The following is a 12,199-nucleotide window of genomic DNA, read 5'->3' on the forward strand; positions in this document are numbered from 1 at the left end:
GCTAGAGAGCAGCAGAGAGTAGTAGAGTGAGTAGTAGAGAGAAGTAGAGAGTGAGTAGTAGAGAGTGAATAATAGAGAGTAGTAATAGAGAGTAGTAGAGAGAGAGAGTAGTAGAGAGTGTAGTAGAGAGTGAGTAGTAGAGAGTAGTAGCGAGTGAGTAGTAGAGATTGGTAGAGAGTGAGTAGTAGAGAGTAGAGAGTGAGTGGTAGAGAGTAGTAGAACGTAGTAGAGTGAGTAGTAGAGAGTGAGTAGTAGAGAGTGAATAGTAGAGAGTAGTAGAGAGTGAGTAGTAGAGAGTAGTAGAGCGTGAGTAGTAGAGAGTGAGTAGTAGAGAGTAAGTAGTAGAGAGTAGTAGCGAGTGAGTATTAGAGAGTGAGTAGTAGAGTAGTAGAGAGTGAGTAGTTGAGAGTGAGTAGTTGAGAGTGAGTAGTAGAGAGTAGTAGAGTAGTACAGAGTGAGTAGTAGAGAGTAGTAGAGAGTGAGTAGTAGAGAGAGAGTAGTAGAGAGTAGTAGAGAGTCAGTAGTAGAGTAGTAGAGAGTAGTCAGTCAGTGTCAGTCAGTCAGTCAGTGTCAGTCAATCAGTGTCAGTCAGTGTCAGTCAATCAGTGTCAGTCAGTCAGTGTCAGTCAATCAGTTCTATGGCTCTGAAGCAGTTCTGCTGACATGGTTCTCTGGCTCTATAGAAGCTCTTCTGACCTGGTTCTCTCCCTCTAAAGCAGCTCTGCTGACCTGGTTTCTCTGGCTCTAGAGCAGCTCTGCTGACCTGGTTCTCTGGCTCTACAGCAGCTCTGCTGACCTGGTTTTCTGCACTCACGACGCACGCACCCGACTTCGCGAAAATATATTTAAAAATAATATAAGTTTCTTATAAGTACAAATATATTATTTTGATGAATATATTACATAATCTCTTGCCTTAATATGTATATTAAAGACACATACATATCATTTTGGAACATAAATTTTTTTTGCGGGAGTCGCGCACCCAGCACGCCCCAGCACGTACATGATGTCACGCGGGACCCGCAAGATCGCAAACATCTTGTACCGTAATGCGCATGTGTCGCAAATGCGCGGGAGCAGGAGTCGCAGACTGGTCGCATACCAATCGCGCATATCACGTGATATTAAATGTATATGATGTAACTGAAAAACACGCAGCCGTCGCACACCATACGCGGATCCTTCATGACTTTTCTAAAATGGCGGCTAGAATGCACGCACCCACCGTGATGTGTAGACTTTGAGTGCGCGACTGCGAAAAAAAATTGGAATTAATTTTTTAAAGAAAATGATATAAATATATTAAAATAAAAAATGAAAATAAGAAAATTAATCAATATTTCAGTTTTAATTAAAAAATGTTTTTTGGCAATTTTCAGAAAAATATTTATAAATAAACAGTTAAAAAACTGTAGAAAATCAGTACAAAAAATAGATATAACTAATATTACACTTAAAAGTTAGCATTTAAAAAACCTTTGAAATTCACTGAAAAAACCATAGGTTTCACACACGTTATAGGTACGAATTAGCATTTAAAAAACCTTGCAAATTCACTTAAAAAACCATAGGTTTCACACATGTTATAGTTAGCTGGACATTTCACTCGTAAAAAACCAATTAAATTCCCCCGTTATAGTTAGTGCAGGCAACTATAACTTACGCGACCGCAATCCTCTGCTGATGACGTCAGATATTACATCACTGATGACATATGTGTCTTTCTGAAAAATAAGTATTTGTAATATATGTATAGCTAAAGATTAATGGAAGAAGACATGGGTAAATAAGTGTCTAAATACAGTGATGTAATATCTGACGTCATCAGCAGAGGATTGCGGTCGCGTGAGTTATAGTTGCCTGCACTAACTATAACGGGGGAATTTCATTGGTTTTTTACGAGTGAAATGTCCAGCTAACTATAACATGTGTGAAACCTATGGTTTTTTAAGTGAATTTTATATATATATATATATATATATATATATATATATATATATATATATATATATATATATTCACTGAAAAAACCAGAGGTTTCACACACGTTATAGTTAGCTGGACATTTTACTCGCAAAAAAGCAATGAAATTCCCCCGTTATAGTTAGTTCAGCTAACTATAACTCGCGCGCCCGCAATCCACTGCTGATGACTTCACATATTACATCACTCATGACATGGTCAGTGACATCACTGATGACATCACTGATGACATCTCAAATGACATCACTGATGACATCACTGATGACATCATCTAGTGAGTATGTGTTTTTGAAAAATTTCAATATGTTTAATATATATAGGGAAAGGCCTGTTTAAGAATGAGTGGGTGTACAAGTATGTAAATGGATGATTTTCTGTGGTTCATAACATGATTCTTTAAGTTAGTCATCAAATGTATCTTACTGCTGACTAGTGAGTAAACTGTGTAAATGTATGTATGTGTCTGTATGTTGGTGTATAAGTGGCTGCATGGTTTTGAGAACAGCTATATGAGTGTCTATATGAGTTATTGATTGCTTGTGTGAGTATCTGTATGGGTTCATGAGTGTTTGTGTGGGTAGGGTATGTGTCACTCTATGCATAGATATGTGATTGGGTGATTCTATGGGTGCATGGTTTTAAGAGTGCATCTGTGAGGGACTGTATGGTTGGATGAGTGTATGTATGGGTGTGTTAGGGATTGAATGTATATCTCAGTGGCACATGTGTGACTAACTACATATGTGAAAGGCAGTATATATGCGTGTAAGAGTATATAAGTGGGTATATGTGAGAGTGTGTGATTGTGAGAGTGGCTGTATGGATGAGTGTGTGCTTGTATCAATGATTGTATAAGAGCGTAAGAATGTGATACTATTTTTATGAGTAAGTGAACTTGAGTGTGTTTCACTGCCTAGGTGAGTAAATGGGAGTGTGATTATTTGCATGATTGAGTAAGTGTGAGAGCATCTCTATGGATGATTTGTAGTGTGTGAGTGTCTATATATGTGTGTGTATAAATTCATATGATACTTTTGTATGAAGTGACTGTAAGTATGAGTGACTGTACAGGTGAGTGTGTGGAGGTGTATGTTGACCTAAGAGTTAAAAATTGGGTATGTAGTTATTGGTATTGCAGTATGTATGGTTTTGAGAATGGAACTCTTAAATTTTTTGTCGGTGTATCAAAGGTTATATTATTGTGTGAGAAGATGTGCTACTCTATCACACGGATGATGTCATCAGTGATGTCATCAGTGATGTCATTTGAGATGTCATCAGTGATGTCATCAGTGATGTCACTGACCATGTCATGAGTGATGTAATATGTGACGTCATCAGCAGTGGATTGCGGGCGCGCGAGTTATAGTTAGCTGAACTAACTATAACGGGGGAATTTCATTGGTTTTTTGCGAGTAAAATGTCCAGCTAACTATAACGTGTGTGAAACCTCTGTTTTTTTCAGTGAATTTGCAAGGTTTTTTAAATGCTAATTCCTAACTATAACGTGTGTGAAACCTATGGTTTTTTCAGTGAATTTCAATGGTTTTTTAAATGCTAATTTTTTTATTTTATTTTTATATTTTTGAAATATTTCTTTTTAAAAAATTTCCCTATGTATACATTTATATATTATCTGTATCCTTTAATTTGGTGTGGCTTATTTTTTTTAAAGTTTTTTTTAATTTAAAGTTGAACAGCATAGTTAATATCTTCTATTAAGTTATGTCCACTTTTTTTTTTTTATATAAATTCTTGGGGTGCGCGCTCAGAGCGCGCACCTAGTACGTTTGCGTACATTTTTCATGAATTCCGGCGTACGTTATTTACGTACGCATACATACGTATTACTGCGCGCTCGGAGTGCGCACCTGGTACGCATGCGTACGTACGCACGCTTACGTACGTCGTACGTACTCCACGCGGTATACTTCCGTATACGCGTAGAGTACGCGCGCTGACGTTTACGCATACGCGCGTGCTGCGTATGCGCGTTACGTACGCGCATAGTACGTAAGCGCATGCGCACATACTCGTTCGCGCATGCGTAATTGTACCGTGCGTGCAGGGAGCTTGCTCGGTGCGCGCACCTCGGGGTATGTGATGAATAAAACAACACTTCTAATTGGTTTTCATTACTTTCAGTTTCAGATTGTTTCAACACCACACCCAATCCCCTCATGGCAAGTCATGTGATCCAGAAACATCACTTTTCATTGGTTCAAAGTACTTTCAGTTCCAGATTCTTCCAAAATCACACCCACCCCCCTCATTGTTAGTTCTGATTCCCTAGGAGAAGGAGCTAATCTGTGTGTTGAGATACAATGGCAGAGCAGCAGCCTCCTTCTGAGAGTGAGCAGGACACTCTTGAGAGACAGAGGCAGAGGAAGCAGAAAGACACCTTTATATGGCAGTTTTTCACTTTTCCTGAGGGACAAAAGAAGGTGAATGCACCAAAGGTCACCTGCAAACTGTGTCAGTGCGTCTTGTCACGTGGGAATCCTAACAAGAAGTATTCTTTTAGTATTCATACTATGACAAGACACGTTGAGAAAATGCATCCAGTGACTTTTCGTCGAGCTTCTGGAGCAAACCCTCCACCTGCTCAACCGACGACATCTGCAGCAGCTCAGCCGAGCACATCTTCGGCAGCTCAGGCAAGCACTTCTTCTGCAGTGGTGCCTTCACCTTCTACCACACCTCTGGATATTCGTCCTTGTTTTTTGAGGATGAGTACTCACTGCATGGATTGTGGTCGTCTTATTACTTTGGGTGAGAGCAGTATAGATCTCATTCAAAGAAAATTTGAGGAGCATCCTTGCGAGAGGCCATAATTTTCTTTTTTTTTGTTTTTCGTTTTTCTCTTCCTCTGTCCTTACATTAACTCAAGGGCTCTTTTTAGAGCCACCTAAAATCAAAACACCACAACTTGTTTTTTACAATCTATTTCTTTTTTTTTTTTTTGAGTGGGTTTTAAAAATAAAAAAAATACATTTTTTTCACCTTTACTAAACCTTCAGGAACTCCTTGAGAAAGAGAGGGGAGTGGCAAAGTAATTAAAAAAGAGATGGTGTACATTTCACAGATGAACGTAAGACAGTTTTCCTATTAAACTTTAAACTCTGCATCAGTATTTATGTATAGGTACCCAAAAAACATAATAGCTCATTTTAGTGCTGCATTTGAATTGGCTGTATTTACAAGGAGAGGAAAAGACACACAGAGAGACTTATCCTCTCCTTGTAAATATGGAGGAGCACCCTGCGCCACTAGTACGTCAAGAAAATTGACGTAGTGGTGGCGCAGGTGGCTTGTAAATGTGCCCCAGAGATGTTAAGGAAATTAAGGGTGAAACAGACAAATCAAGAGTGACAGATACAGACACAGAGAGCAAACAACTGACAAGGAGTAAGGCAATTAAAAAGACTAAGACATATGGATACAGAAAAAGAAACATGGATGAAGAATTAGTTTTAGAGGTAGTAAAGGTAGGGGAGTAGTATAGAAGGAGTGAGGAAGTTACAAAAGAGTAGTAAAGCAGGAAGAGAGAGTGAGAAGAGAAATGAGAAAAGTAGAGTAAGGACAGGTGAAGAAAAGGAAGCATGAAACGAAACCAGTGACACATACAGATATGTTAAACTTACCTGACCATCAAAATAAATAATTTAGAATTAAATGTTTTTATTTAATTGCAAAGATAACTGAATAACATCTTCTAAATTTTCTTTCTAGTTCTGTAAAAAAGAAAAAAAGTATTAATATTCAACAATACACTTTATTAAACAGTCCATGTTTTTTCATATTTAGCAAAGCAATTTTTTGCCCTTTTTTTGCTGTTTTCAGAATGTTTTGATTTTCACTGAAAATAGTGAAAACAATTGTATTCATCATTTAACAGTGGGCAAAAAAAAAACAATCTGAAAGATTGTTTAAAAAAGCCCCAAATGTATCCTCACTAAAACATACCTTAATAGAAATGTTAAAAATACCTTTTAAGAAGAATAACAATTTCTAAAAAATAACGTCTGTAAACCTTGTTGCAAAAGGAACATTTTCCAAAATAATATCTGTCAAAGAAGTCCACAATTTGTTTTACCTTTCCTTACGGCCAAATGATAAGTTTAAAATCTCTTTTGAGCGAAATATCCAATTTTATTCCTTTGAAATTTTAATAATGCTTTCTTCCAATGATGATGTTAGTATTTAAATTTTGGGTTTCAGAAAAATTTGGTAACAATTGGGTAAATCATAAGGCAAACGTTGCTTGAAAATCAATTGAGAATCATTACACAGTGTCCATCCTTTTTCACATTTAAGATAAACTGTGTAATGACCAGAAGTTATAGAAGGCCCATCATGAAAAATTATTGCAACTGCAACAAACGTTTTTCCAGATATTGATAATTGTTGTCCTGTAAACTTCTTTATTAAAGTGTCCAGTTTTGTTCCATCAGCTCTACAACGTTGCATCATTAAAATTACATACCGTCCATATTTCTTTAAAAATAACGTTGATAACATATCTGATTTACATTGAGAACATTCCATGTTGTGATTAGCATCTTTAACTAATTTACTAAAAGTCACTGTTTTACTCTCTGGTAATGGTAAATATATGAACCTTTCAGAATCAACATTACTACTGCTTGTGTTCATACAGTTATCACAACAATGTTCCCATTTATAAGAGACACCAAATACATTTTCTACTTCTACCCCTTCATCTTCCAGTACCATCAGGATATACATCAAGAATTCCTGTGCATCTTGCTGGACATTTTGTGTAAACTGTGTACGTCCAGAACATACATCTAAAAGATTTCTAACATCAGAAGCACTTTCTATTTTAGTTTTATCATTACTCAGCTTCTCATAGAGGAGACTCAGCAAAGAACAGAATCTTTTTTCTTGATTTAGTATTATCTGCTCTTGCAAACTTTCAAGATAAAATACAACATTCAGCACTACATTTGCGTAGCAGTTGACACCAGAGCTATTTTCAAAATGACAACCAACAACCTCTTCAGCATTGTCCTTTTTCTTTTTGCTTGCAGTCACATCACTATATTTTTGTTTTCTCTTCCGTACATCCTCATTAGAGATATTCTCAAATCTCCTTTTCCGACAAACAACACGTTTTTCAAACACAGGATATTGACCTAAATGAGGAGCATAGCTTCTTCTTAATCTATTATACTCCTTTACACAGTTTGCATCAGCACTTACTTTTGAGTCATCAAAGTCTATCATGAATAAACCAGATAATTTTTTCACGCGTGACAAAGCAACATATGCCATACCTTCTTTAAACACACTAGATCCAATGTTTCCAAAAGCACTATCAACAGTTAATCCTTGAGACTTGTGAATAGTTACAGCATATGCTAGAGAAAACGGAAACTGCTTCCTACGCACATATAAGTCTTTCACAAGCAAGAAACGAACGGAACAACGACAAATGTCTTTAACCTCTTGTATCTGATCAAATTTTATTTTTAAACATTCAATTCCAACTTTTTTCTGGTAATTAATTAAACCCACAACTCTTCCCATAGCTCCATTCATTAAACCTTTCTCTACATCCAAATTCCGTCTTAAAATTACACTACAGTTCATACACACATAAAGATTCTTTTCCAAACCTGCTGTTTTTGAAATGTTTTTCTCCAGAGAATCCAATTTAGTACCCAATTTGCCTGTCAATATAACAGTTATTTATTCATGTTCTATTTTATCCACAGCTTCCAGTTTTATAATCTCTTCATTTTCCAATTTCAAAAGTTCTTGATTGAATACAGAACATTCATGTAGTGTTGCCATTAAGCAGATTACAGTATTTTTTTCTGCAATTTTCTTGTATATTTTCTCTGGAACTATTTGTTCTGTTGGAAACAAATTACTCAGCAATCGACTCTGTAATGCTTTTCTGCCATGTTCTGTGAGTAGTCCAATTCTTATATCTTTCAGAATACTTGCATAGTCCTCATCATTGGCTTGCCTCATATTGGTAATGAGTTCCTTATACTCAAAATATGTCCAAATATTTACATTGGCTATACTTCCTAATGACTTTTTTGTGTCTTCATGTGTAAGTGTATGGAATACCGGTTGTCCTTTAACTGGAGTAAGTTGCAAAAGATCTCCAAAAACTATGACGTGTTTTCCTCCAAATAGGACGTCAAGGTCTGTCTTCAGAATTTGCTGCATTCTTAAATGCACAAAGGCAAGCATTAAGTTTGATACCATGCTTACCTCATCAATAATGAGTACTTTCATTTTCTTCAATACTCTTGAAACTTCCAAGCATGCTTCTCCTGCTAGTTTGTGGTACTGTATTTTGTTCTCATGCTCTACTGGTAACATTAGCAAACGATGTAAGGTAACTCCTTTGATGTTTTAATACGCTGCTAACCCAGTTGGAGCAGTAACAACACAAGACAAAATGGAATCCATTTTCTTCTGTAGGTAGCTTCTAATTACATTAATTAAGAAACTTTTTTCCATTTCCTGCTTGTCCACTTACATACATTCTCATTGGTTCAAAAGATGTGCATGAGCACTCTTTATTTTCATGTAGTAATCTGTGATCAATTTTTTGTCTGACTTCTTCATAAATTTGTTTTTGTTCTTCATTCAGTTGCTGCTCCAAATATGTTAAGTCTACAAAATCTTCCTGAGCTTGATTCATAGCTGTTTCCACTTCGTTCATGGCTATTGCTGCTTCATTTTCTACGATCGGTTGTCCTAGAGGATCTTGACTGAATGTCCCAGAACTTTGACTGTCTTGAGAACTGTCTCTAGCTACTTCAGCTGCAATTGTTGCTTCTTGTTCAATTTCTTCATTTAACATTTAAACATAAGTTGTGAAAGTACTGCATTCAACGCTGTCTTTGTTAGCATTGAAGGAATCTTCATAGCTCTGAAATTCTCCAAGTAGTTCCTCCTCTGTACACCATGGTTTAAACAGCTGCAAAAGTGCCAAGTAGTAAAATTCCTTTTTATCAGGAGTGTCGCAACTCAGCTTCCGGTGATTTATCAAACCTCCTTTTGTTTGCTTCACCAAACATCCTTCCTCACCAATGACTTTATATTTTCCATTGTTGATATCTTCTGTGACATTCCGTTTAAAAATAAAGTTCTGCAGCACTTCATAGAGACACATGTTCTTAAGGTGATGACTTCTTTGTGGGTAATATGTGTCCAACATGTTTGTTCTTAAAATGTCTGTACTTTCTGGTTCGAACTCTGCTAAATATTCAATTTCTCGAATAGATTTCAGAACCCGATTTCGCATTCCTGCAAGGCCTAAACTTGCCCAAATTATTCTTCTGGATTTCGAGTACAGACTTGCAGATGATAACCTATCTGAGCATTCGTAGGATCCAATTTCTCGATGCGATAACATCTTTAAACTGAAACTGTATAGCTTCTTACTGACAGTCTTCTCGTGAGAAATCTCTTCCCACATTTCCTTCAATTCCGTTTTCTCAGATTTAGTGATGTAAGATGTGACATAGCGAGCAACAGCAATAGAATTGTCAGCCACATACTGTATATCCATGTTAGCATTCCACATGGATAAAATGACTGGGTTGTAGTCATTTATATATTTTGACTCTTTTTTTCTTCTTAGGTTGTAGGTATTCTTAGGCGATTTTCTTGTAATAGTATGTCGCACAGCTGACATAAAACGGTTTACTCTTCCTTTTGAAAGAACAGGTCATGGAAATCCAAATCGACATTTTGTGTAGAATTTATCTTTACTCTTGTAGTTCCGTCGACAGTATTTTCCACACCGATGACTTTGGAAACGTAAAACTTGCTCTTTTAAATTTTTCTCTTCTGTGCTTTTAGGTATAGCACATGTTGCATATCCTTCGATGAAACTTAAAACTGCATCATCAGAATCTGTTCCAAATTTTGGAGCATCCTTGATCCACAACAGCATATGAATATGAGGAGCACCTCTGGCTTGGCACTCTTTTCTCCAAAAGAAATCCACAACTTCTCCAAGAGGTGGATTTTTTTTATTGCAGATGAAGGACATCATAGCCTCAAATCTATGATTGAAATATCTGCAAACATTAACCGGATCTGTTAGACCTGGCATCTTTGGCGTGGCTACCCCTGACTTTTTGCCTCTACCTCCTGTATTTTTGATGCTATGCTGGATTTCGATTTTGCTGGTTTAGATGCTTTGGGCACTTTGCCACTGCTGATCAGTGTCAAAGTGCAAGTGCTCCCTTGGTAAATTGTTGTATTGATTGGTTATCCATGATTGGTATATTTGTTTCACCTGTTAGCCCCTAGTAAAGTGCACTGCGTGTGCCAGGGCTGGTGATTCAAATGCTACTAGTGGGCTGCAGCACTGATTGTGCCACCCACAGGAGTAGCGCTAAAATGATGTCTTAGGCCTGCTTGCAGTGCCTATGTGCAGTCCAGGACTGCCATGTCGACCTGGCCAGTGCACCCACTGACCAGGCCTTATCCTTCCCTTTCTGTACATGTAAGGCATCCCTATGGTGGCCCTGGGTACCCCCCTGGGCTGGGTGCAGTGTATCTGAAAGGTAGGGCATGTACTGAGGTGTGTAACATGCCCTGGTAGTGAATTACAGCCATTTTCGTTTTTCACTGCTGAGAGGCTATCTTGCCCATAGGATAGAATGGGGAAGGCTGTTTACATGCCTATCTTCCCATAAGGGCAAGATAGAAAATCCAAGTTTGGTATCTCTGTGTTCAGAATTTAATTATACATCTTTTTAGCAAGATGGTTTTTAAATTCACTGTGTGAGAATAGCACTTTTTAGAAAGTAGCTATTCTCCTGTTTAACCTTCCTGTGTGCCTGTGTGCTGGTTGGCTGAAGGGTGTCATGTGATGGGCCAGGTGGCTCCAGGAGCCTGGATGAGTCAGCAGCAGGGTGAATAGGGAGATCTGCTTTAGATGGGTGGGAGGAGTAGTCCCTGGGTTTGAATAGGGCTGTCCCTGCCAAACACAAAGCTGGCTCCACCCCCTGCTGGCCAGGCTGAGGACTCTGCCTCTGCTGGCACAAAGAAGGCTCCACCTCCTGCTGAGCGTCTAACGACCCTGCCCCTCACTCTGAAAGGAACCAGGTGCTCCAGAGCAGAGCACACCCAGGAACCGGTTTGAGCAGGGGAATCCCCCCACTGGAACAAAGAGAGACAAAGACTTGGAGGGGTATAAGAAGAGGACCCCAGACACCTAAAACTTTAGATCACTTTGGAACTAAGAAGAAACCTCTGCCAAGGAGAAAGCTGAAAGGATTGAAGAGGAGAAGACTGCCTGCTTGCTGTTTTGCTTTGCTGCCAAGGAGAGGGGAAGGACTTTGCTGTGTCCCCTTCTTTTGATTCTGATCTCCAAGGGCCTGAGAAGAGCTGGCTCCCTGTTAAGAAGTCCCAGGAACAAAAGGACTTCACCATCAGCTCCCCTGGAACTCTGCTGAGAGAGTTCTGACCTGCCTTGGAGTGCTTGCCCAGTCTTGGGACCTCAGGAGGTCGTTTTGCTGTGTTTGGGAGCTGGGAAGCAGAAGCGTGAACAAGAGTGACTGGTACCCAATGCATCATCCGATTGCGTGTCGCAAGAACGAGAGTGCGAGGAAAATTTCATCGCGGCACCATCGCAACACGCAGGGTCCCCGCATCGCCGAGTGCGTCGAGCATCGTCCCAAAGCGTGAAGATTCCTGCCATTGCGAGGGTTGTCGCAGAACCAGTTTGCGAGCCGCACCACTGCCGGTGCGTGAAAAGTCTCCAGTCATCGGGTGCGTCGACGCAGAGTCCCGTTCCGTGGCGCATTGAGAGTTGAGGCGCCGGAAGGCAACGCTGCGCCACGCATCGCACCACATCGAAGAGTGTCGCATCGAACCTGTGCGTGAAGCTTCCCCCCAAGAAACCTACGCAACGAAGGCCAAAGTCATCGCATCCTCCCCCTACAGATCGGAGCCGGCGCATCCACCTCTGCTGCGTGAAGCAGGGCTGCTGCAAAGCCTCCCCAGGATCTCAGGAGTATCGCATCGCCTTTGCCATCTTCCTTGTTATAGCTTTTGGGAACCTTATCGCAACTACAGGTACTGTTGGGCACGAAAGTGTCGCATTTTGTGCATTGAGAGTCGCATTGTGCAGGACACTGACTTTTACATCCTGGAGTACTTTCTGCAAACTCTTGAACTATCTTTAAAGTAACCTTTTGAATTATAT

The sequence above is a fragment of the Triturus cristatus genome, chromosome 1_1 (assembly GCF_964204655.1).
Source record: "Triturus cristatus chromosome 1_1, aTriCri1.1, whole genome shotgun sequence".
NCBI classification, from domain to species: Eukaryota; Metazoa; Chordata; class Amphibia; order Caudata; family Salamandridae; genus Triturus; species Triturus cristatus.